General features: G+C 37.3%; 2 long non-coding RNA genes across 3 annotated transcripts in view; both read left to right on the top strand.

Moving 5' to 3' along the window:
• LOC132711409 (uncharacterized) overlaps window positions 1–7,416 on the top strand; it is a 135,339-nt gene extending 127,923 nt beyond the window's left edge. Inside the window, exons 3-4 of one of the 2 annotated variants that reach the window (XR_015732096.1) lie at window positions 736–874; window positions 7,283–7,416. This is a non-coding gene — a long non-coding RNA (uncharacterized LOC132711409). Of the gene's footprint in view, window positions 1–735; window positions 1,061–7,282 lie in introns of those variants that run through there. The other variant, XR_009622260.2, reaches the window with a different exon arrangement.
• Window positions 7,417–10,752: 3,336 nt separating this feature from the next.
• LOC148115069 (uncharacterized) lies at window positions 10,753–17,941 on the top strand. The gene is made up of 2 exons (XR_015732095.1): window positions 10,753–10,880; window positions 16,587–17,941. It is a non-coding gene; the product is annotated as an uncharacterized LOC148115069 (long non-coding RNA).
• Window positions 17,942–21,852: the final 3,911 nt, after the last annotated feature.

Below are 21,852 nucleotides of genomic sequence, written 5' to 3'. Positions count from 1 at the left end.
ATTATGCATGAAGAAGGCTGGATTAGATAACTAAGATTCCCTATTTCCCATTGAAGGGAAGTAAATGGGAAAAAAGTTTAAAGCATACTATTAAGAGAACTGATACGTGTCTCTTACTACTTTTCTTCAGAATATGGAAGAATAAAAGAAAATTATCTGCTCATCTAATATATCAGTCCGTGACCATCACCTTTGCAGCCTTAGTTTAAGGAAGAAATTTGCAGATGAAATCTATGTTTATTATAAGACCTTTCATCTCTTCCCTTATAAGGATAAGTTTAAGTAAACATCCACATTAGAACTGAGTAGTGCAGAGATTTATTCCAATTTAAGGCTTTCCTGAAGTTATTTTTTTTTTCCATCCACATATGGCAACTTTCAAATGACATTTGATATACAGTCTCTGACTTTGGAGGTGTGCATGTTACAAGTGGCTTTAAATTATAGCAAGATAAATTAATAGATTGTTAGATGAATTCAATTTCTCCCTTTAGAAAGTGTGGTAAATTTCCACAGGCCTATGAGTCACTCCAGGCAGTCCTGCATAGATAGCTACCACAGCATTCTTGATTGAAATGGGATGATTGGGGAAGCAGCAAGTGAGTTTTGAAAACTGAACCACAAAATAACACTGCAATCAGACCTAAGTAAGAAAAGTATTGGAATAATTAACTAAGTTATATATGTGTGAATGCTGGATTATGAAATGGTTTGACGTTTGCTCCTCTGTTTCAGCTTGAAGATTAATTGCTTAACAACTTGCTGACTGCCAAAGGAATCTTCCCAAGAAATTGGGCTGGACACTCTTCTAATCCCAACATGAAGGGAACACCCGGAAAAACACCTGTGGCAACAGCAATACTAGAGCAAGATGGTGAATGAAATAATAATTGAATTATCTTGGATGATCAGATTCCAGTGATAGATGAGAGATGATAGATGATAGGTTATTGCTTTCTAATCACTTTATGTAGAACAGATAGGAAAGGAAAAGACACCACAAAAAAGAGAGAAAGCCTTCAGCAGAATTGGACATTTTTGAGAAACCTTGAGCCTTTCATACCAGTGTGAATGTGAGTTCATAAAATGACTATTAAGAGTTGCCTTACAGTGAGATAGATGGAAAATAACTTTAATAAAATAAATTTAAAAGGATAATCTGTAATTTAGCCCAATGTTTATCAATCATGTAAAAATTCTGGTGTCCATCCAAAAGTCTGGACTTTGGCTCAGCAAGATGATAATGTTCAAAGGCATCATGTAAGTGCAAGAAACTTAGTAGAGGTACACAAACTTGGTAAAGCAGCCATGAAGGCCTTGGAAAAGATATTCAGATGTTGGAATGTGTCTATATAAAAATCAAAATTATGCAGGCAATTGTTTTCCCTGTGATAATCAATAGAAGCAAAACTAGACTTTGAAGAAGCAAGAGAGGAGGAGAATTGGAAGTGTTGGAGAAAACTCCTGAAAATACAATAAAACAAATGGATCATCCAATGAATCAATCCAGAGTTCTCACTCAAGGCACAAATGATCGGGCTCAAGTTACTCTACTTTACATTATGTAAAGGCCTAGCTCTCTGGAAAGAGCTTTAATTTTGAGAAAGAGGGAAGGAAAGAGAATAATCAGCAACAAAGTATACAGTGATAACGAATCAGTGGTATTCAGCCGGTTCTATCCAGTCGGACGAACCGGGAATAGCGGCAGTGGGAGGCTTCACCCACCAGCCCGGATGTAATCACGTCCCGTTTTTGATGCTTTGTGCATGCACAGAAAATCCTGCGCGCATGCTCACTTTTGTGAACCGGTAGTGAAGGTAAATGAATACCACCCCTGCAATGACTATACCATTGCAAGAGAAGACCTGGTTAGAGCAGGATTATCATAAAGAAGTCAACCGCAACTTGAGGGCACCTAATCATAATCAATTAAATGCAAGAGAGAAAGAACACAGGTGAAAATTGGACTATTGTAACTAAAAACTACTGGATTTTCATTTTTTTCACAATTTTTACTATCATTTCCAACTGTTTCAAGTTTTTATTAATCCATGGTGATGTACTTAATAATTGTTATTGGGCTACAAATGTTAAGCAATCCAGAGAGCGTAGGAATATTATTCTGTTTAAGTGTTGTCTGTTACAATGCATACAGAAACTGGAGCAGGGACAATTGTAAAGACAACATCCTCCCAAAAAGAGATATTATAGACCACAGTTTGCAAAAACAAAAAGATTGTGAGGTTTAATGTCTCCATTGGTATGCTATAAATTTTATAGGCCCTATTAACAAAATTTCAAAATCAAGACTCTGAACCTTTTAAAAATTATGGTTTAGCACCGTTAGAGGGCAGAAAGAATGCCAGAAATGAATCATTTGGACACAAAGCAGTTCCAATGTCAGTCTTAGGGTTAAATTACAGTCCCAAACTATATCAAGTACTGAAACAGAAATAAACCTAGTAGGAGTAAAATAAAAGGTTTAAAGCAAACAGTCTAGATTACATAATTGTTAAATTAGCCATTCTTTGCAGCAGATAATTTCTATCTGCATGATGGTCTTTAAGTAAAGTCACAAAGAATACGGCAGATGGTTTTATGTCCTCTGGGTTGCAACAAAGGGTAGGAAGCTGACTTTGCCAGCCTCCCTACTTTCCAGCAGAAATGATCCCCTTCCCCATGTTGGCTTTTAGGAAGCTCACCCATTCCCATTCCTTTTAGCCCAGTGGTGGGTTTCAAAAATTTTTACTACTGGTTCTGTGGGCATTGCTTGGTGGGTGTGGCATGGCTTGGCTTGGTGGGTGTGGCTTGGTGGGCGTGGCAGGGGAAGAATACTGTAAAATCTCCATTCCCACCCCACTCCAGGGGAAGGTTACTGCAAAATCCCCATTCCCTCCCTATCAGCTGAGACTCGGGAGTCAGAGAATAGATAGGGACGGGGCCAGTCAGAGGTGGTATTTACCGGTTCTCTGAACTACTCAAAATTTCCACAACCAGTTCTACAGACCTGGTCAGAACCTGCTAAAACCCACCCTTGTTTTAGCCCCTTTTCAACGCCTAGGTGTACCATGGGGATAGAATATAAAGTGAAAAGGAAGCTGAAATGAAATATCTGGGAGTTCATCTTTGTTTCAGGAGCAAAGGAAAAAGATTAATATTCAGTTAATCTTCACAAACCCATTGACACGAACAATTGGCCGTTGAGGCCTTAATTTCATTAAGGAATTAGATTTCTGGATTAGCTGTCTGTATCATGATATTTATATTGGGGTTACTAGGAATGGGTTGTAAATATCCAGAGAACTCCTGGATGGCAACAGAGAATTTTCTATATCTCTTTCCTATCATGTAATGGCCACTGGAATATTTGCCTTTCACATCTGTTAGCCCTAATTCTTATTACTCAGATCTCCTCTTCAGTGAAACAAACTGGGGGAGGGGGGAGAGAGAATTAAGGCTTTACTCAGAATATAGTAGGCTTGAAAGAATCCAAATTTTGAATTTTCTTCATAAAAGGAAACATCAGGGCTACTGCTGGCTGTTTGACTCATTAGACCATCCAAACACCATGCTCTGAGTCTGGGTCAATGATGATAGGAAAATGAAAGATAATAGAAAGGGTGCAATTTGATTCCTCACTAGCTGATCCATCCTGTTGATGATTTTCCTACCAATGTGTCAGATTGGCATACATGAGAGCAGTGTTCCAATATTTAAGGGTTTGCCATAAAGAAGAGGGAGTCAAGCTATTCTCTAAAGCACCTGAAGGCAGGACAAGAAGCAATGGGTGGAAACTAATCAAGGAGAGAAGCAACCTAGAACTAAAGAGAAATTTAGAACAATCAATCAGTGGAACAACTTTTGCCTCCAGAAGTTGTGAATGCTCTAACACTGGAAGTTTGTAAGAAGATGTTGGACAACCATTTGTCTGAAGTGGTTAAGTGCCTAAGCAGGGGGTTGGACTAGAACACCTCCAAGGCCCCTTCCAACTCTGTTGTTATTCTGCATGAAAACATAAATATTTATATCATTGGGCAATCAGAAAGAACTTTGGTAGATTTAGGGAAGTTGACTCAATTTACTCACTAAAAACAGCATTTTAAAATATTTAATCCACAGAGGACATTAATACTCAGTAAAGGCTTTGACCTCTATATACTCTGCAATGTCCTTGTTCCCAATGAGTTGCTTTTTCCAAAAGAACATTGATTTTTTTTATGCAAGGTAACAAGGGGATGACAACAAAAATGACAAGACACACGAGCAGAGAATTGTGTAACTTTAACAAGCCATAAACTCATCTTGTCCTATTTCATTTATATTGGTCATTAATTTTGCCAGTTCTTCCACCTGAGCCCTTTTCAAGTTAAGGTATTAATCATGGATTCCATTCTGAGCCAATCTCCCTTACATTGCTTCAAACGCTAAATTATGCAATTGCTATCAATGCTATATAAGCAATAGAAGGGAAAGTGTGAAACTTCTGATAACACCTCTTCTCTTCTTTTCACTATCCTAATTCCTAATCAGGAAAATACGTTTTGTTTTTAACTTGACTTTTGAAGGACCACACCATGACTTGCAAACCACATTTCTGTTTAAATTTCAAAGCCACCTCAACCAATTCCCATTAAGTTAGAAGAACAGTTTGTGGTTCTGAGGCACCTCCCATTTGTGGTTCATAAATCATCTCTCATCGATGTAAAACCATCTTTGTGAGCAATTGAATGGCTTTTCCCTTCTTATTACTTCTATGTAAACTTGCAGAAACTAATCACAGGTTCTACAGCGTCTTTCAATTCTTCGACAAAAATGGAACAAGGTGTTACCTTTGCATCAGTAACTTATTATTACAATACTTATTATTGTAAATAGGTGCTTAGCAGCTTCACTAGGTGGATTTAGAACTCCCAGTAGATCTCTGGATGTTTTGCAACCAATAGGCAAAGGTTTTGCAAAGACAATTGCAAAATTATTTTGCATGAATTATTTTGTCAATATTTCTTGTTATTTCTTCTATATTCAGTTAGAAATAGTAATTTCAAGTTCTTGTCCGATGTATAATTAAATTTGAGGGAGGGAGGGAGGGAGGGAGGGAGGGAGGGAGGGAGAGAAGGAAGGAAGGAAGGAAGGAAGGAAGGAAGGAAGGAAGGAAGGAAGGAAGGAAGGAAATTACTACCAATCTGTACTTCCCAAATTCAATAGGTGTACTTGCTACAAAGCTGATAAAGATGATGTACTTGTAATGGAAAAACAGGATGTAATTTCTAAAAGTAGAGAGTTCTAAATCCAGCTTTAAAAAAAAAGGCTTGTAAAGCAATTCCTTGAATAGAGGAATCTCTCTTTTATATTCTCTCGAGTTTCTTAAAGTATTCCTCCAATTTATGAAAAACTTGGCAAATTTGGGGACATTCTTATCAAAAAACTAATTAAATGAAAATTTTATTTAACTCTAGGAATAGTGAGCTCTTTATACCATTGGTATTTAGAATACTTCCTGGATTTAAAATGCTTTAATATGTTTCATTCTTCATTCTTCAATCACTCCAGGAGATTTCTCAGGTTTCAACTCAAGGCATTTCTGTTCATCCTATGAAGATTTAAAATACATGTTTATACTGAGCGGATAAACTATTTAATGGAAATAGGGATATTAAACCCTGAATATAGTATTGCTTTTCAACTGTTAAGTTGCAAGAAATATATCAAGATTCTTGCAATTACATTTCAGATGGGCATAAGTCTGATCCATTTCTGCCCTGAAATGTGTTTGTATGTTGAGGAAAGAAATTCAACTTCTATTAAATTATTTCTTTTCTTTCTCTTTTTTTCTTACTCCAAGCTTAATGAAAAGGGAAAGTGAAAAATACATAGGTGGTTCCCTTTTCTCAGTTCCATTATGCACCATGAATTTTCAGAAAGTTGTTCAGGGAATTCTAAATTACAATTTCAAGTTCACATTTATGGTGATTAAGTCATAATACAACTGTTCTTTTAAAGATTACCCTGGATGACCAGCTAACCAACAGCCAGACTTTCATGAAAGACAAGTTCTAGGCCTTCGTAGAAATGATGCTCGTAACATTCCACAGAGCTTCAGAGTGAACTAGATAGAGAGCTAAATATTAGTCACAGAAGATAATCTGTGTGATAAGGTTTTTATGGTTCTCAGCCTCCAACTGTAATAAAACTTACAGGGTTTATGATGGGGTAGGAATCACAAGACAATTATTCAGATTACTAATTTCCTTATGACAACATTCTGTAAACATGCAAGCAAGAAAGCACATAAAGACACAGCTCCTCCACTCTAATGATGGACAGAAACAACCTCAATAAATGTCCCGGAGCTCATCTTCATGAAGTTAACATCTAAAGGTTGGGAAGCATTTCGTAACTCTGGGAATTACTTAATAATATTAAAACATGATTATTTTCCAAGCATTTGTTACACATGCAGACTATTTTGTTCCCTTCTGTCTATGTACAGGGAATGTTTCTTTCAACTGTGCTGTTAAGCCAGAAAGATTACTGTTTTGCTTAAAATGTAGATCTACCTTTCGTGGCATTTTATAAAAATCTTACAGTTCTCTCTAATCTTCTTTTACAAGATCATAAAGGAAGCAGATTCACTTAACACTCCCTCAGGTTGGTAGGTTGGTTGTTAATTTTATAATCCAGATTTTGTCCAGGCCCAAAACCCAAAATCTGTAGTACTCCTTTCTTATATATTTTTTTTCCTTCAGTAAACATCTTATGAGTTAGACTGGACTGAGAAAGTTGGACAAAGTTACCCAGTGACTTTTCATGGGTGGTGGTGGGAAGAGTACTTGAATCTATGCCTTCCCAGTCCTACTCTAGCACCTTAACCATTATACCATGTCAAAAGATAACAGAGTAACAGAGTTGGAAGGGTCCTTGGTGGTCTTCTAGTTCAAACCCCTGCTCAGTCAGAAGACCCTATACCTCCAGAGATGGAACACCCACAACTTCTGGAAGTAAACCGTTCCACTGATGGATTGTTCTGTCAGGAAATTTATCCTTGGTTCTATGTTGAATTTCTCTTTGATGATCTTACACTGTTACTTCTTGTCCTACCCTCATTTGTTTTGGAGAATAAGTTGGACCCGCCCCCCTTCTCTGTGTCAGCCCCTCAAGTACTGGAACAGCTAACATGTCACCCCTAATTCTTCTTTTTGTTAGACTAGACATACCCAATTTCATCATGTTTTAACCTCTTGCCCCCTAATTGTCTTTGTTGCTTTCTCTGCATTCTTTTCAGAGTATCAACATCTTTTTTGAACCGTGATGACCAAAACTGGATGCAGTATTCCAAGTGTGGTCTTACCAAGGAAGTACAAAGCGGTACTAACACGTCACATGACCTTGATACTATCTCTCTGTCAATGCAACCTAGGCCTGTGTCAGCTTTTCTAACAGCTGCAGCACACTTCTGGCTCATATTTAAGTGGTTGTACACTAGGACTACGAGTTCCTTCTGTCAGTTACAGCTATTGAGCCAGGTACAACTTATTCTATACCTGTGCATATGGTTTTTCTTGCCAAAATGTAAATCCTTATTTTTCTCATAATTGACTTGCATTGGATACGGACAGATGGTAAGATAGAAGGTCTTAAGCTTTGCAATGTTTGAAATACAGCCTCAGCCACCCTTTTCACCCCTTAAATCCCCTCACCCATCCTCAGACCATTGATTGATAATATTGACTCTGTCCACTCTTTGAATATGTAACAGAGATGCTGGCAGATGAATATAGCTCATGGATCACAAATTATCCACTTCACACTTGGAACTCTAGAGATGTTGAATTTACTGTTTGCTGTATATGATTTAGCTTTCTATTGCCTTGGTTGTTTGCTGTCACTGTATTTTATGCCTGGACTTCTGGCTTTTTAAAAACACATATAAGTAAAGAAATGAACAATGGGCATCACAAGCATTTCAGATAGCAAGAACAAGTAGGAGTAGGAAGTAGGAATAGCTCTGATGAGAAATCTGAATGTGAAGAAAATCTAATTTTAGAAAATTGTCTGGGTATAATTTGTAAGTAAATCTTTCCAGATTAAAACTGTACTTTGCATTTTATGCCTTGGTCTGCAGCAAATCAGGTCAAGTAAAATTCTTTGAATAATTTACCATACCAATCTGTGACTTGAGCTTCTGCTCCTTTTATTTCATGCTGTCCTTGGCCAACCATTTTTCAGACCCCACACCTTTGCCCCTCTCCAATATTTATTTTTCTTTGTTTCACCCTAAAGGTAGCAATGCTTTGGTTAAATAATTAAGCCATCAAAACCTGAAATTTTTCATACAAAACCTATTTTCCTTGGGATATGAACAAAGCCTTAAACAAAGTTATGATCATTATTAAATGGAAAAAATGAAACTTGAAAACAAATTTGCTGAGCACAGAGTGTTCCAAAAATGAAGCCAAAGCCCCAATTATAACCTGAATGGAACACATAATTGCACATATGGGAAGGAACTCATACCCCAAAAGATCTTAATTTTTGCCAGGGGTGTGTGACATGACTCTCTTCATAGGCTATCAGTGAGGAGAGAAATAAAACTACAGACAATAAATGCCCATTGAGTGTTATAAATGTAGATCTTTTGATAAATGTCAAAGCTAAACATTTTTTTAGGGTTGGAAAAATGTGCTTTGTGATGCAGCTGTCACCATGTTCTACTGTGGAAAAAAGACAGAAGTAAACTCCATGTCAGGCGAGCCCAATCCCATCATCATTTGCCATTATGACCAATGGCAATGGGAATTGTAATCCAATAACTGGCAAACAATGTTGTCTGTAGGTAGAGATGTATTTTAATAGAGTCTACCCACTTCAGTTTCTTTTTCAAGTATATTTTGGGTTATCTTTTGGGCATCTTGAAGTGTAACATACTGTACTTTAATTTAAATTTATTTTCAATAATTCAAACAAAATGACTAAAGACCGAGGAGATTGCCTTTAGGGAAGCTAGAAGAGTTTAATCTTCCCAATTGCAAGGTGCTTGGGAATTAACTATCTAGTATGATAATTAATTCTGACATTTCTGATGCAATGAACAGCAAAGAGGCAATAACATGTTACCATTAAATTAAAATGCATTTTTGAAAAATGTGCAGAAAGAAACATATACTTTCATGCACTTTTATTCAGATTAATAAAGAAATGGGAGCAAGTCAAATTTTAGATAAAGATACTTGAGATGATATATGCTGATTTGTGCCTGTCTGGAAAGGTGAAAAGGAAGCTTTTAAATTTTTACTTGCAATGCTTAGGTTTGAAATGATTTTTGCTAGGGAGTTTTAGTGGAGTCAGCACTGTAGGATAATGAGCTCAAAGCACGAATTGGAAGATTTTTAGTTTGGTCCCAATCTGGCACTAGGAGTACTGATGTCATTGTAGCACTATCATTTCCAACTTTCATGGTAAAAAAAAGCAACACTGGTCTGCTTTGTAGGATTGTGTTCAAGATTAGAAATATTTATTTACTATATTAACCTCCCTATACATGTTATGTTATGTTATGTTATGTTATGTTATGTTATGTTATGTTATGTTATGTTATGTTATGTTATGTTATGTTATGTTATGTTATGTTAATTTTATTTATATACCGCCCTTCTCCCGAAGGACTCGGGGCAGTGTACAGCCAATTTAAAAACATAAATATTCAGACATCATCATTAAAAATAATTAAAATCAATTAAACAGTTTTGGCCAAAATTTAAAACCCCAAGTTAAAACTCCAATTTAAAAACCACTTAAATAGACAGTCCCACCTGTCGGAACAGTAGGGTTTGAGGGCACAGCAAAAAACCCAGAGGTCAGAGATTGTACGTATTTCCGGGGGCAGTTCGTTCCAAAGGGCAGGAGCTCCCACTGAGAAGGCTCTCCTCCTGAGTGTCGCCAGCCGGCATAATTTGGCCGACGGCACCCTGAAGAGTCCCTCTCTGTGGGAGCGAACTGGTCGGTGGGAAGCTATTGGTGGCAGAAGGCAGTCCAGTAAATACCCTGGTCCTATGCCATGGACTGCTTTAAAGGTGGTAACCAACACCTTGAATTGCACCCGGAAGACCACTGGGAGCCAGTGCAGCTCGTGCAGGAGGGGTGTTACATGGGCACAACAAGTTGCGCCCATAACTACCCACACGGCCGCATTCTGGACCAGTTGGAACCTCCGAGTGCTCTTCAAGGGGAGCCCCATGTAGAGAGCATTACAGAAGTCCAGCCGGGAGGTGATAAGGGCGTGAGTGACCGTGCGTAGGGCGTCCCGGTCTAGAAAGGGACACAACTAGCGGATCAGGCAAACCTGATAAAAAGCCCCCCTGGCCACGGCCGTCATGTGCTCTTCTAAAGATAGCCATGCATCCAGGAGGATGCCCAAATTGCGAGCCCTCTCTGTGGGGGGCAAAGATTAACCCCCAATAGTCAGCGATGGCACCAGCTGACTATACCGGGATGCCAGAAGCCACAGCCACTCGGTCTTGGAAGGATTGAGTCTGAGCCTGTTTCTCCCCATCCAGACCCGCATGGCCTCCAGGCAGCGGGACATCACATCAAGGGCATCATTGGGGTGGTCCTTTATAAAGTTACTTACTTTTGTTTATATGTCTGATATTGTTTGGTTATCTGCATTTCTAGTATTTGCTTAATGTAATTTCTATTATTGAATCCCATCAATAATAAAGTATTTCATTTAAAATTATTGTTTTTTTCTTCCAGGAAGCCAAGACTGTATCCATGGTTCTTCCCTCATCATTTTATCTTCACAACAATCCTGTAAATTATGACAAAATACATGGATGTCCACAGGGCTGCTTGTTTTTCACACACACAATGTGCATTAAAAAGTAGGTGGATTGCACAATCACAGCTGCATCTTGACTTTTTTTTAACTATACAATGTAGACAGAAAGAACAGGTCAGACTGAACAAGTTATATTACATTGCTATACATCCCCATATATATATATATATACTGTATATGTGGTTTTAGTCAAGAAATTAAAAAACGCTTGCTCTTGGGGAGGAAAGCTATGGCAAATCTTAGCCAGCATACTAAAAAAGAGAGACATTACCCTGCCAACAAAAGTGTGTATAGTAAAGGCTACAGTTTTCCCAGTTGCAATGTATGGCAAGTTGGACATAAGAAAGGCTGAGAGCCAAAGAATTGAGGCCTTTGAACTATGACGCTGGAGAAGACTCCTGCGAGTCATTTGGACTGCAAGGCGATTAAACCGATCAGTTCTAGAGGAGATCAACCCTGACTGCTCTTTAGAAGGCCAGATTCTGAAGATGAAACTCAAATACTCTGGCCACATAATGAGAAGGAACGACTCACTGGAGAAAAGCCTAATGCTGGGAAAGATTGAGGGCAAAAGAAGAACAGGACAACAGAGAATGAGGTGGCTGGATAGAGTCACCGAAGCAGTAGGTGTGAGCTTAAATGGACTCCAGAGGATGGTAGAGGACAGGAAGACCTGGAGGAACATTGTCCATAGGGTCGTGATGGGTCAGACACAACTTCACAACTAAAAACAACATACTGTATATCAGGGGAGTTAAAAAGAGAATATGTGGGGGTCATTACACAGTTTCATTAAATCAAATAAAGTCAACATGTAGCCAATTTCCTGAATTGCCATTAGGTCTATTTACCTACCATGTTATTAGTCAGCTATTTTTGGAGCAAATTTATTGTTGGAAAAGCAATAAAGAGGCAATACTTTTATTTTTGTTTCCCTGAATTAGTCATGGAAAACTTTTCTTGCTCATTCCATTGCTTCCTTTCTGATTTACTAAATAATACTATGGTGGGTTTTTTAAATGTGTTTTTTACACCCCAGTAAACTAAAATAGACCTTACGTCATATTGAATTTCCTTAAAATATTACATGAGTCAATATTACTCACAACCTTCTTTAGGGTAATTCCTATAATATAAAGAAAGCAAAAACGTTTAACTCATTTTAAAGATGCAGCCTAAATTAAAGAACGTTTCTGTTTCTGTTTTGTCTCTTCTGAGACAAAATTTCACCTTTCTCTTTTATCATGATAATAAATGAAATAGGACACAACATCCTTGTGGTTCACTTAAGAGGAAATGCTTGGAATTAGTAGCTGCTAGCAGCTGAAGCTGGCTACAGCAGTAAAGCAATTTAATCTGTTAAAATAATTATTATAATGGCAGAAGCTCTTAATGTTTTTATTGTGGTGATCAGAGTTTGCCAGGTCAAGTAAATGCCTTGAACCATTCTCTATCTCTCCTCTGTCTCTTTGATAAGAAAGCACTTTAAAGATGTTTCTGATGCTTTAATTGAAGAGTCCTATCTTGTTCCTCTGCATCAAACAATGGAAGGCTCCAAAGAGATCTTTGGAAGAGATATAGAACACATCCATAGATAGATAGATAGATTGATTGATTGATTGATTGATTGATTGATTGATTGATTGATTTTATTTCTATACCGCCCTTCTCCCGAAGGACTCAGGGCGATGTACAGCCTGATTAAAAACATAAAGACAGACAAAATTTAAAAATAATTAAAATTATTAAATGATAGGCTCAATTTAAAACCCCAAATTTAAAATCCCATTTTTAAAAACCCAATTAAAATCTTTACCTTGATAGCCCAGCCTGGCGGAACAACAAGGTTTTGAGGGCACAGCGAAATACACGGAGATCAGAAATTTTACGAATTTCTGGGGGCAGCTCATTCCAAAGGGCAGGGGCTCCCACAGAGAAGGCCCTTCCCCTGGGTGTCGCCAGCCGACATAATTTGGCCGATGGCACCCTGAGGAGACCCTCTCTGTGGGAGCAGACTGGCTGGTGGGAGGCTACTGGTGGCAGAAGATGGTCTCAAAGGTATCCAGGTCCAATGCCATGGAGCGCTGGAGCGATGAATCTATGGGTACCTGGAAGTGAATAGATTTCTATTAGAAGACAAATATACGGATGTCTGATTAATTATAGTGACCAAGCAGACTCAAGGCTTGCCTTGCACTTATGATGGCCTCCCAGATGGGTAGCCTATGGCTTTTAGAATGTTTGGTCAACATGAGCAATGGCTGGATCTCCAACAGTGGAATTGATTGGGGGTGAGATAAGCTTGAGGATGAAAGATTTCTTTATCCTGCATTTTGCTTCATATTTTACCTAGGCTACAAATTAACCAATAATTTATGGTTAATATATTGTGCAGGCTCAGTCTGTGCTCACTAGGTTTATAGGCCAGTTGAGTAAAACATGATTCAATTAATGATGGTGATTTGTGTGAAAGCAGCTTAATTCAAATTCACATTGTAAGTATAATACTTACAACTAGACACAAGGACAGTTTTTTCCCCGAACACCATCACTCTGCTAAACAAATAATTCCCTCAACACTGTCAAATTATTTACTAAGTCTGCTCTGCTATTAATCTTCTCATCTTTCCTATCACCCATCTCCTCCCACTTATGACTGTATGACTGTAACCTTGTTGCTGGTATCCTTACAATTTATATTGACTGGTATCCTTACAATTTATATTGATAATATTGACTATTGAATCCTAATATGATTCAACTGCTTATTTGTAGCCCATGACTATCATTAAGTGTTGTACCTTAATGATGCTTGATGAATGTATCTTTTATTTTATGTACACTGAGAGCATATGCACCAAGACAAATTCCTTGTGTGTCCAATCACACTTGGCCAATAAAAAATTCTATTCTATTCTATTCTATTCTATTCTATTCTATTCTATTCTATTCTATTCTATTCTATTCTATTCTAAATACTTTTTTCCCCTTTCTAGTAGTGCCTTACTACAAGTGTATGAACCGGTCGTCCCCCCCCCGATCAACTAGGTATCAACATTGGTTATGACAGGAATTGCCTGACCAGCTTGATGACTGAGCCTAATATGAGCTGAGAGGCAGCTACTGGCCCGAAGTCACTCAGCCAGCTTTCAATCCTAAAGTGAATCTAGACCTTGCTCTCCTGGTTTCTAGCCTAGGTCCTTAACCATTAAACCTTTGTTAATTGTATTTTTGCGTTCTGTAATATATATTTAAAATAATGTTTGGCCAAAGATTGTTCCCTGCTTTCACATTTACATTTGGTGGTTGAGTGGCCCGTTCTACAGCTTTTATTTTTAAACATGTTTCTAATTTATTATGGACAGCAGCATGAATTAGTATATTTATTGCTAGAGAGATGGAATCAACCTGACTTATCCAAAAACATATGCTTGAGTAGTTATCTATTTTTAAGCAAGGTAATTGTCCCTAAACTCCACAAAGAACTAACCTTATCATATCTTAATGTTGTTGCCCTCAGCTGTTCTTGAGACAAATAATTTATAAACCCCTAGAAGCTAAGATTGTGTCCTTGTAGAGAAGGACCAAGTAAATCTCTAGATAATGTCCTGTTAAACCACATCTTTCATAAGGTTATACAAGCTCCTTTGTTACTCCTTATCTGGCAGGATAAATACATAAATTCTTGTTTATTTTAGGTACAGTTTTATCAGGCCGGCATAAACTAAATTCTTTGAAAGGAGCTAAAATTGGTTGTATTTTCTGTAAACAAAAAATGTGCTCTGATTGCTTCAGTGATCTAGGTATAGTTTTATGTTGTCTTATCTGAAATAAAACTGTTTAATTGTTTAGTTTAAGAATTGTGATCAGTGGAAGTAAATAATATACATTTATTTTACTTTTAAAGTAGATTTCTGCCCTACGAAAAAGTAGCTAACCATGTATTAAAATCAGAATATAAATTATCATCATCACATTCAAGAAGAAAGCAAAAAGAGAAAAGATAAGGAAAATGATGAAACATTAACAATTCAGAAATGAAAAAAATACACATTTCTCTGGAAAATTAACTTTGCTTGAAATGTAACTAATAAGCTCATGATTCCGTCTGGTCCATATGGCATCCAGATATGACCAAAACAACATCCTGTATATTTTCATTTTCAGTGCCAGTTTAGAAATGAGCTACTTTGCATAAAAATGGTTTTGATCAGATACTTATTTCCAGATAGCTTAACAGTTGGGTCAAAATTTTTCAGTTCTGTTTATAATTTTCTTCTGGTACCAAGTAAGTGGTACTTTGTAAAATATTGAAGGTACACTCTTTCAAAGTGCAACTAGACATTATGCTCAAGATTTGTCTAATAACCAAGCAAATGTTGGGAAACCAATATACACCATGAATATCTGCTATATTTAATTGGAACTTCCTGTACTTTAAATGATGGAACTAATGTATTGAATCTAGACGACTTCCATTCTATCTCTATATTTATGAGTCCATTGTCAAGCATAATTTCCAATAACTTTGTTATAGAGGCACCTCAGATCCCAATAAAAATATTTTCACGGGGTTGCTCAGAAATTCACATTTAAGTCCCTATCCATAGTATTCCTAGTACTATACATTTATTAATTCATTTAAAATTGTTCCTAGTACATATGCATTACCCAGCTACAGTATATATATGTGACTAGAAAATCTGTTTATTAGTCCTGTCGGTGCCTGTCACATCAGTATTCTATCTTGCTAAGGCATACAGGTTGCAGTAGAGGATGTAATGTTATTTGGGAATGACCTTGAGATAGGGAGAGGAGATGCTGCCAAATAGAATTGATTTTCTAGTTAATCTGAAGAACATTCCTGAATTAACTTTCCACTCCTCCCCTCCGAAATATCTTCAAGCAGATATCTGTCTTCAAACCTTCCTAGCTTTCAGTTATGGATACACCCTTCTGCAAATGAAGGTGAATATATGTATCCCAGGATAATGTTGCAGAATCCAATCTGGGCAAGAGTGGGTTCTACTTACCTTTACTACCAGTTCGCAACAGGGCTGCGTGCTCGCGCTTCTGTGCATGCGCAGAAGTGTCCTAATGACATCGGGGTCGGTGGGCGGAGTCTGCCGCCGGTTTTACTACCGGTTCTATAGAATCGGTCCGAACTGGGAGCAACCCACCACTGAATCTGGGGCAATCATCTGGACCATACATTTTGCTTTCCGAGTTTTCAGACTCGTGCTGGAGGCCCTCCTTAGGGAATTTCTCTGTGTGCTTTGAGTTGTTCTGTGTGTGGTATTTATATGGTATCTGTTGTAAGGTGACTTCTTGTTGGTTGCTCTATAGACACTGCTTTGAGATGATCATCAAAATGACCTCATCATTTGAGGCTGTTGTAGCATGGTCACTATTGTCTAGCAACAATATTGAGAACATTGTTGCTAGAAGGAAAAAATGTACAGGAGGAGGTGATGGGTATGGATGGCAGCAGGGGAGCTATTAAATCAACCCATGGCCACATCCAAAAAGCTTCAGAGATCAAATAAGTTATTCATGACCATAAGTTCTGTATTTCTATCACAATCTATAGTTTGTTAATTAACCCAATAAATTCCCTTTTATGATCCTGTAATCTCTTAAATCGGCATTGAGTGGGGCAACTGGATGAAGCTGAGCATTTACTGGCTAGATGCCCTTCCTGATGCTAACACGGAGTTCACAGCAGATTTTTTTTTTCTTTCCACCCTAGGAGAGAAACAACTGCCGCTACCTAGGATTGAATCCTCAACCTTCCGAGTAGGAGGTGAAAGTCTTCAGCACTAGGCCATCATGCCACTCTTGTTAATTGACCCTATCTCGCATTGTAAAAACAAGTATATGTAACATTGTTTTTAATTTGTGGAATAGAGAAAAGTATATGTACCTTGTTAATGTTTATCTATAGTATATCACAGCTACATGCATAGCTAAAGCTGTCCCTGTATTTTATGTCTATAATTGTAGCTATAGCAAAAGTAAAACAATTAACTACTGATCACCTTCAAGCTACTTTGACCAGTACAAATTCAGTACAAAGTTATATATTCTCCAATCTAGTATTCTATATTCAAAATCTTGATTTTGATAAAGTAGTGTGTACGTGTGTGTTTGTGTGGATGTGTGCTGGATGTCTTGAAACCAAACAGTGATTTTGATCATATTTTCTGATATCCTTGTAAACATCCTGAAAGATTCGTGGGTGGTTTACTGACATCATCTAACAGTCTAAAATGCAAACAATAATACAATTTGCTTATCCAAAGCAAACAAATGAGCCCAGAAATGTTTATCTACTTAAATCCAAATGAATTTGTTCAATCTGATTTTACAAAGTAGCAAATCTCCAACCCTATATTTAAAAAAATTAATATAAGCATTTCCCCTTGTCTCGAAAGATGATCAAGTATTGCCAGCCTTATTGCTGCCTGAACTATAAATGCTTGTTTTGTCAGTAAAATATGTTCATGTTTTATTAGTAAAACATATTTTAACTTGTCTAAAATAGCAACGTAGATAACGTTGAAATATGAAGTTTGGCAGCATGTTATGGCCTAGAATGAGCATACTTTACAACCATGTCAAACGGGCTGTTAATTAAGAGTTAGAAGAGGCAATTTTATCCAAGCAAAAGCATGAAAAATTATCTTTCTTCCTTTGACCTATATAGATTGCATGGAAGTTTAAATTACACTTGAATGTTTTAAAGAACCCAAATTGCCATTATGTTGGGCAGTTGTCATAAATTTGCTAATGGAGCTATAGCGAATAGTTGAACTTATTTTAATATGCTTTCTGCAATATTTGCCTGAATTTAACATGTCACAAAAGAACCTGGTAGAGACACATCTCTATCTAAATTTCTGTTTATGTTTTTTGTGGCTGTAACAGTCAAGTCAGAGTCAATTTGCTTTATTTGGGGACCAGTTTAACACTAGGTCTGTGGCATCATTAGAGAGAATCTGTGGCAAATGTCCAGAAAGATCATTTAACAGAATAAATGAAATTAGGAGGACCAGGCAAACATTGTGGGTTGGGGAACATGTGATTAAAGCAGTTTTATAACCATCATAGCCTCTGCCTCTTTTTAAAATACCCATTTTTTAGAAGGTTTATTTGCACTTTGGAATAATGTTTGCTATCCCAGTAAGTCCAGAGTAGAGTTAGAAATCATTGCCACAAAGACATCTGTAGAAGACCATCTTATTTTATTTTATAAAAAGTCAGTGTATTAGTAGTAGAGTGAATCTGTGAGCGCCATTAGAAGGAAAAGCATCACATTAATTACATTCCTGACTTCATCACAATTAATTAATCACATTACATTCTTCATAACAACTGCACATTAAGAGAAACTCTTTTAAATTAAGCTTCAATATGAATTTATCCTAACTGAGCATTCTCAATCCAGAATACAAAGGAGTGTAAACAAACCAAGATCCACTTTAAATTTAAATGACCTCCTGCTCCTCTTTTAAAGCTGCAATAGCAAAAAGGAGGATTCCAAATTATCTAACAAAGTTGCACAGAAACCGAAACACTCTAATTTAAAAACATCCTTTAAAATTTATTTTAAGATTAAACTGTCATTAATTTTTGAAGACCCTAACACCCTAAATTGGACCGTATAATATTAGCCTGTTTTAGAAATTATGCTTATACAACATTTCTTAAAAGGTCTGAGAGGCATGTATGTCATCACTATTATGTATATAGTATGATATAAGGCAGTGGTGAAATCCAAATTATTTTACTACCGGTTCTGTGGGCATGGCTTGATGGGTGTGGTGTAGCTTGGTGGGTGTGGCTTGGTGGGCATGCAGGGGAAGAATACTGCAAAATCTCCATTCCCACCGCACTCCAGGGGTAGGATACTGCAAAATCCCCATTCCCTCCCCACTCCTAGGGGAAGGCTACTGCAAAATCTCCATTCCCACCCCACACTGGGGCCAGCCAGAGGTGGTATATGCTGGTTCTCCAAACTACTCAAAATTTCCGCTACCGGTTCTCCGAACTGTTCCAAATTTCCGTTACTGGTTCTCCAAAACCTGTCAGAACCTGCTGGATTTCATCCCTGATATAAGAACATTAAATCATATGGCAATTATTTATCAGCAAGCATAGTAGGGCATAGTCTTCTTTACTGGTGGAAGGGGGTGAACAAAGAATCAGACAGGCAATAAAAGCTAATAATGGTTATTTAAAGGAAAATGTAGCAAGCATGTATGGGAATTGAAAGGGGCAGTAAAAGAGCTGAAGAACTATTAATAGATTGGACATGGAGACTGACCAAGATCATGCTACAGGTCAGACAGATAGATTAAGAGCTAGAGAAGGATAAGGGTAAAGATAAAATGATAGAGATTTTGAGAGGATCATAGCATAAACCAGATTTAAAAAGAGCAGCAGAATAAATCAAATCTCTCCCTCACTGCTACTAAATGAAACTTCCTTTAAAGATTTTAACAGAAGATTGAGACACAAAGGGCAGTGAAGCACTTGCACAGTCTGGTAAGCAGGGTTTGCAAGGTTGATAAAACTCATTGATTGTTTACATGTAACAATACCAGGCAGCCAATTCACGTTATGGTTTTGTGTTGTCTCAAATATTGTAACATTGCTAAAGGGGTTTAGCAACGTTACAATATTTGGGATGACACAAAGCCAAACGTACTAGAAAATCCAGAGGATCTGCACATCAATTTTGAAGCTTCCCAAAGCCATCTTAAGGGCTTTGTTTGATTTGTTGCATCGTATCAATTCAGTGATTTCATTCAAAGTTTCCATTTGAAGTTCTGATTTGATCAAGTCTTCTTCAAACTAAAGCATTATTTTAAAGCTTAATGTGTAATACATATAATATGAAGAAATATTCTCATAGATAGGACTTGGACTTACTTTGGCTAGATGGTGGCCCAGAAGTGTATAAGTGTAAAAGAGATTGGTCTTGATTTTCATAGCAATAACATTTAGACTTACTGTATATAGTGTTTTACAGCATTCTCTAAATGGTTTATAGAGTTGGTATCTTGCCTCCAACAATTTGGGTCCTCATTTTATTGACCTTAGAAGGATGGAAGTCAACCTGGAGTGAGAATCAAACTGCTGGCAGTCGGCAGAGTTAGCCTGCAATACTGCATTCTAACCAGTGCACCACCACGGCTCTTTCTAGGTCTGACTGGTAGAGCAAGATACAAAGTGGGAATCTGTTAAAAATAATAATGTAGCATTTGTTGAATAGTGGGCGCAGACAGAGGACACAGGACACATTCGGCAGTTCAACAGCTTTATTCAACTCCAGTACAGCAATGGCAATGTGAGCCGCGGCAGCCCTTTTTAAACCGGAGCTGTCCGCGGCTTCAGCCACTGACACGCGCTTAATTTTCCCACTGTAGCTACTGGCTCCTGATTGGTCCCTGTGCCCGTCTATTCAATACTTAACAGCATTTATTTATTTAGCTGTTGAAATAATATTTTTCACTTTGTTTTCTAGTTTTCTCCTCCTCCTTCTGTTCTTAATGGTGGTGCTAAAATTAAGATTTTAACACACAACCTTTCTCTTTGGATTCTGTGGTTTTCATTGTATATAAAGGGTCCTAACCATCTTGGACATTTCTCTTTCCAAAAATGAAGGTTGGAACATCAATGTATGAATAAAGTATCAACTGTATATTTTAAAAAGCTACAGGATAAACAGAGAAACATATGCTCCATAATTAAAAACAAAAAGTAGAATTGATTAATAAAATGTAAGAGCACAGTATTATTTTTGGCACATGGTAAACAAAAGTTGAAAATACATCTTAGATTATACTTCTACAAGCTAGATGTTTTTGTTTGTTTTATAAATATCCTTGCATTGTTTAGATTAGAGTTTTCTTCCAGTAAAATAATACATGATTTTAAAAATGATGGAAGATGAATTTCTATTCAGAGAGGAGGTAATGTGGGAACAAGGTTTTAGAGTTATTGTTTGGCAAAGCTGTATGTCAGTAAAATAAATAAATAAATAAATAAACGCTGCAGCACATATGCAGCACATATGCATGCCATATGACAAATGTCCCATAAATATATTTCTTCTATCGTTATTGGCATATTAAGTAGTGAAAGCACAGATGGATAGAGCAGGAAATTTAGCAGGAGCAACTGCATTGTATCACAACCAACACAGAACAAAAATGTCTAACTGCCCAGAGTCACTTCTCATGAGATGTGTGGCTCTATAAATTTGATTAATAAACAAGTTGCTTTCATCTTGGATAAGTAAGAGAAATTGCAGGGGTGACCTTGACCTCAGAGTAGGATCCATATGCTCTAACTACATAGAATTGCTAGGAAGATTCAGAAACGTGACTGCCTTCACCATCAAATATTTTTGAGCTCGATTGATAATCTCCTGCATTTAAAGGAAGAGAGGCAATTTTGTGACACATCTCATATTTTGTCTGCGTAAGGACCCAGTTACTACTTTCAGCATCTCCAAATTGTGTGTGTGTGTGTGTGTGTGTGTGTATAATTTATATTTTACTGATAAAGAAATAAAGGGAGACTAGTATAGATCTATTTCAAGCTATTTAGCGCTCATCAGCTAGCCATACCCTTACTTAGATTCGAACTTGGGCTGCCTGCATGTTAGGCAGTTGTATTAACCTCTGAGCCACAAGTTCTCCTCCCTTCATCATCTTGAGCTAGGGGATAGATTAAATGTTTTTCTATCAAGACACTTGGTCTACCCCAGCATGTGGGAGAGAGGATACTGCATCCCTTTTGCCTTTCAGCTCCAATCCAAAAGCCCTCAAGCAGTCGCATTCACGACAAACCATTTTATACCAAATTTATATTTCGCAGTATGTATGTATGTATGTATGTATGTATGTATGTATGTATGTATGTATAGGATATATATATCTGGCTGGAAATTGTAATATCTGGCGTATGCTGGGGAAGTCTAAGAGCTGAAGTCCACCTATCTTTTG

The sequence above is a fragment of the Pantherophis guttatus genome, chromosome 2, assembly GCF_059756535.1.
Source record: "Pantherophis guttatus breed Tessera chromosome 2, ASM5975653v1, whole genome shotgun sequence".
Lineage (NCBI taxonomy): Eukaryota > Metazoa > Chordata > Lepidosauria > Squamata > Colubridae > Pantherophis > Pantherophis guttatus.
The sequence above is the reverse complement of the archived record's forward strand: the minus strand, read 5'-3'. Positions and strand labels throughout refer to the sequence as shown.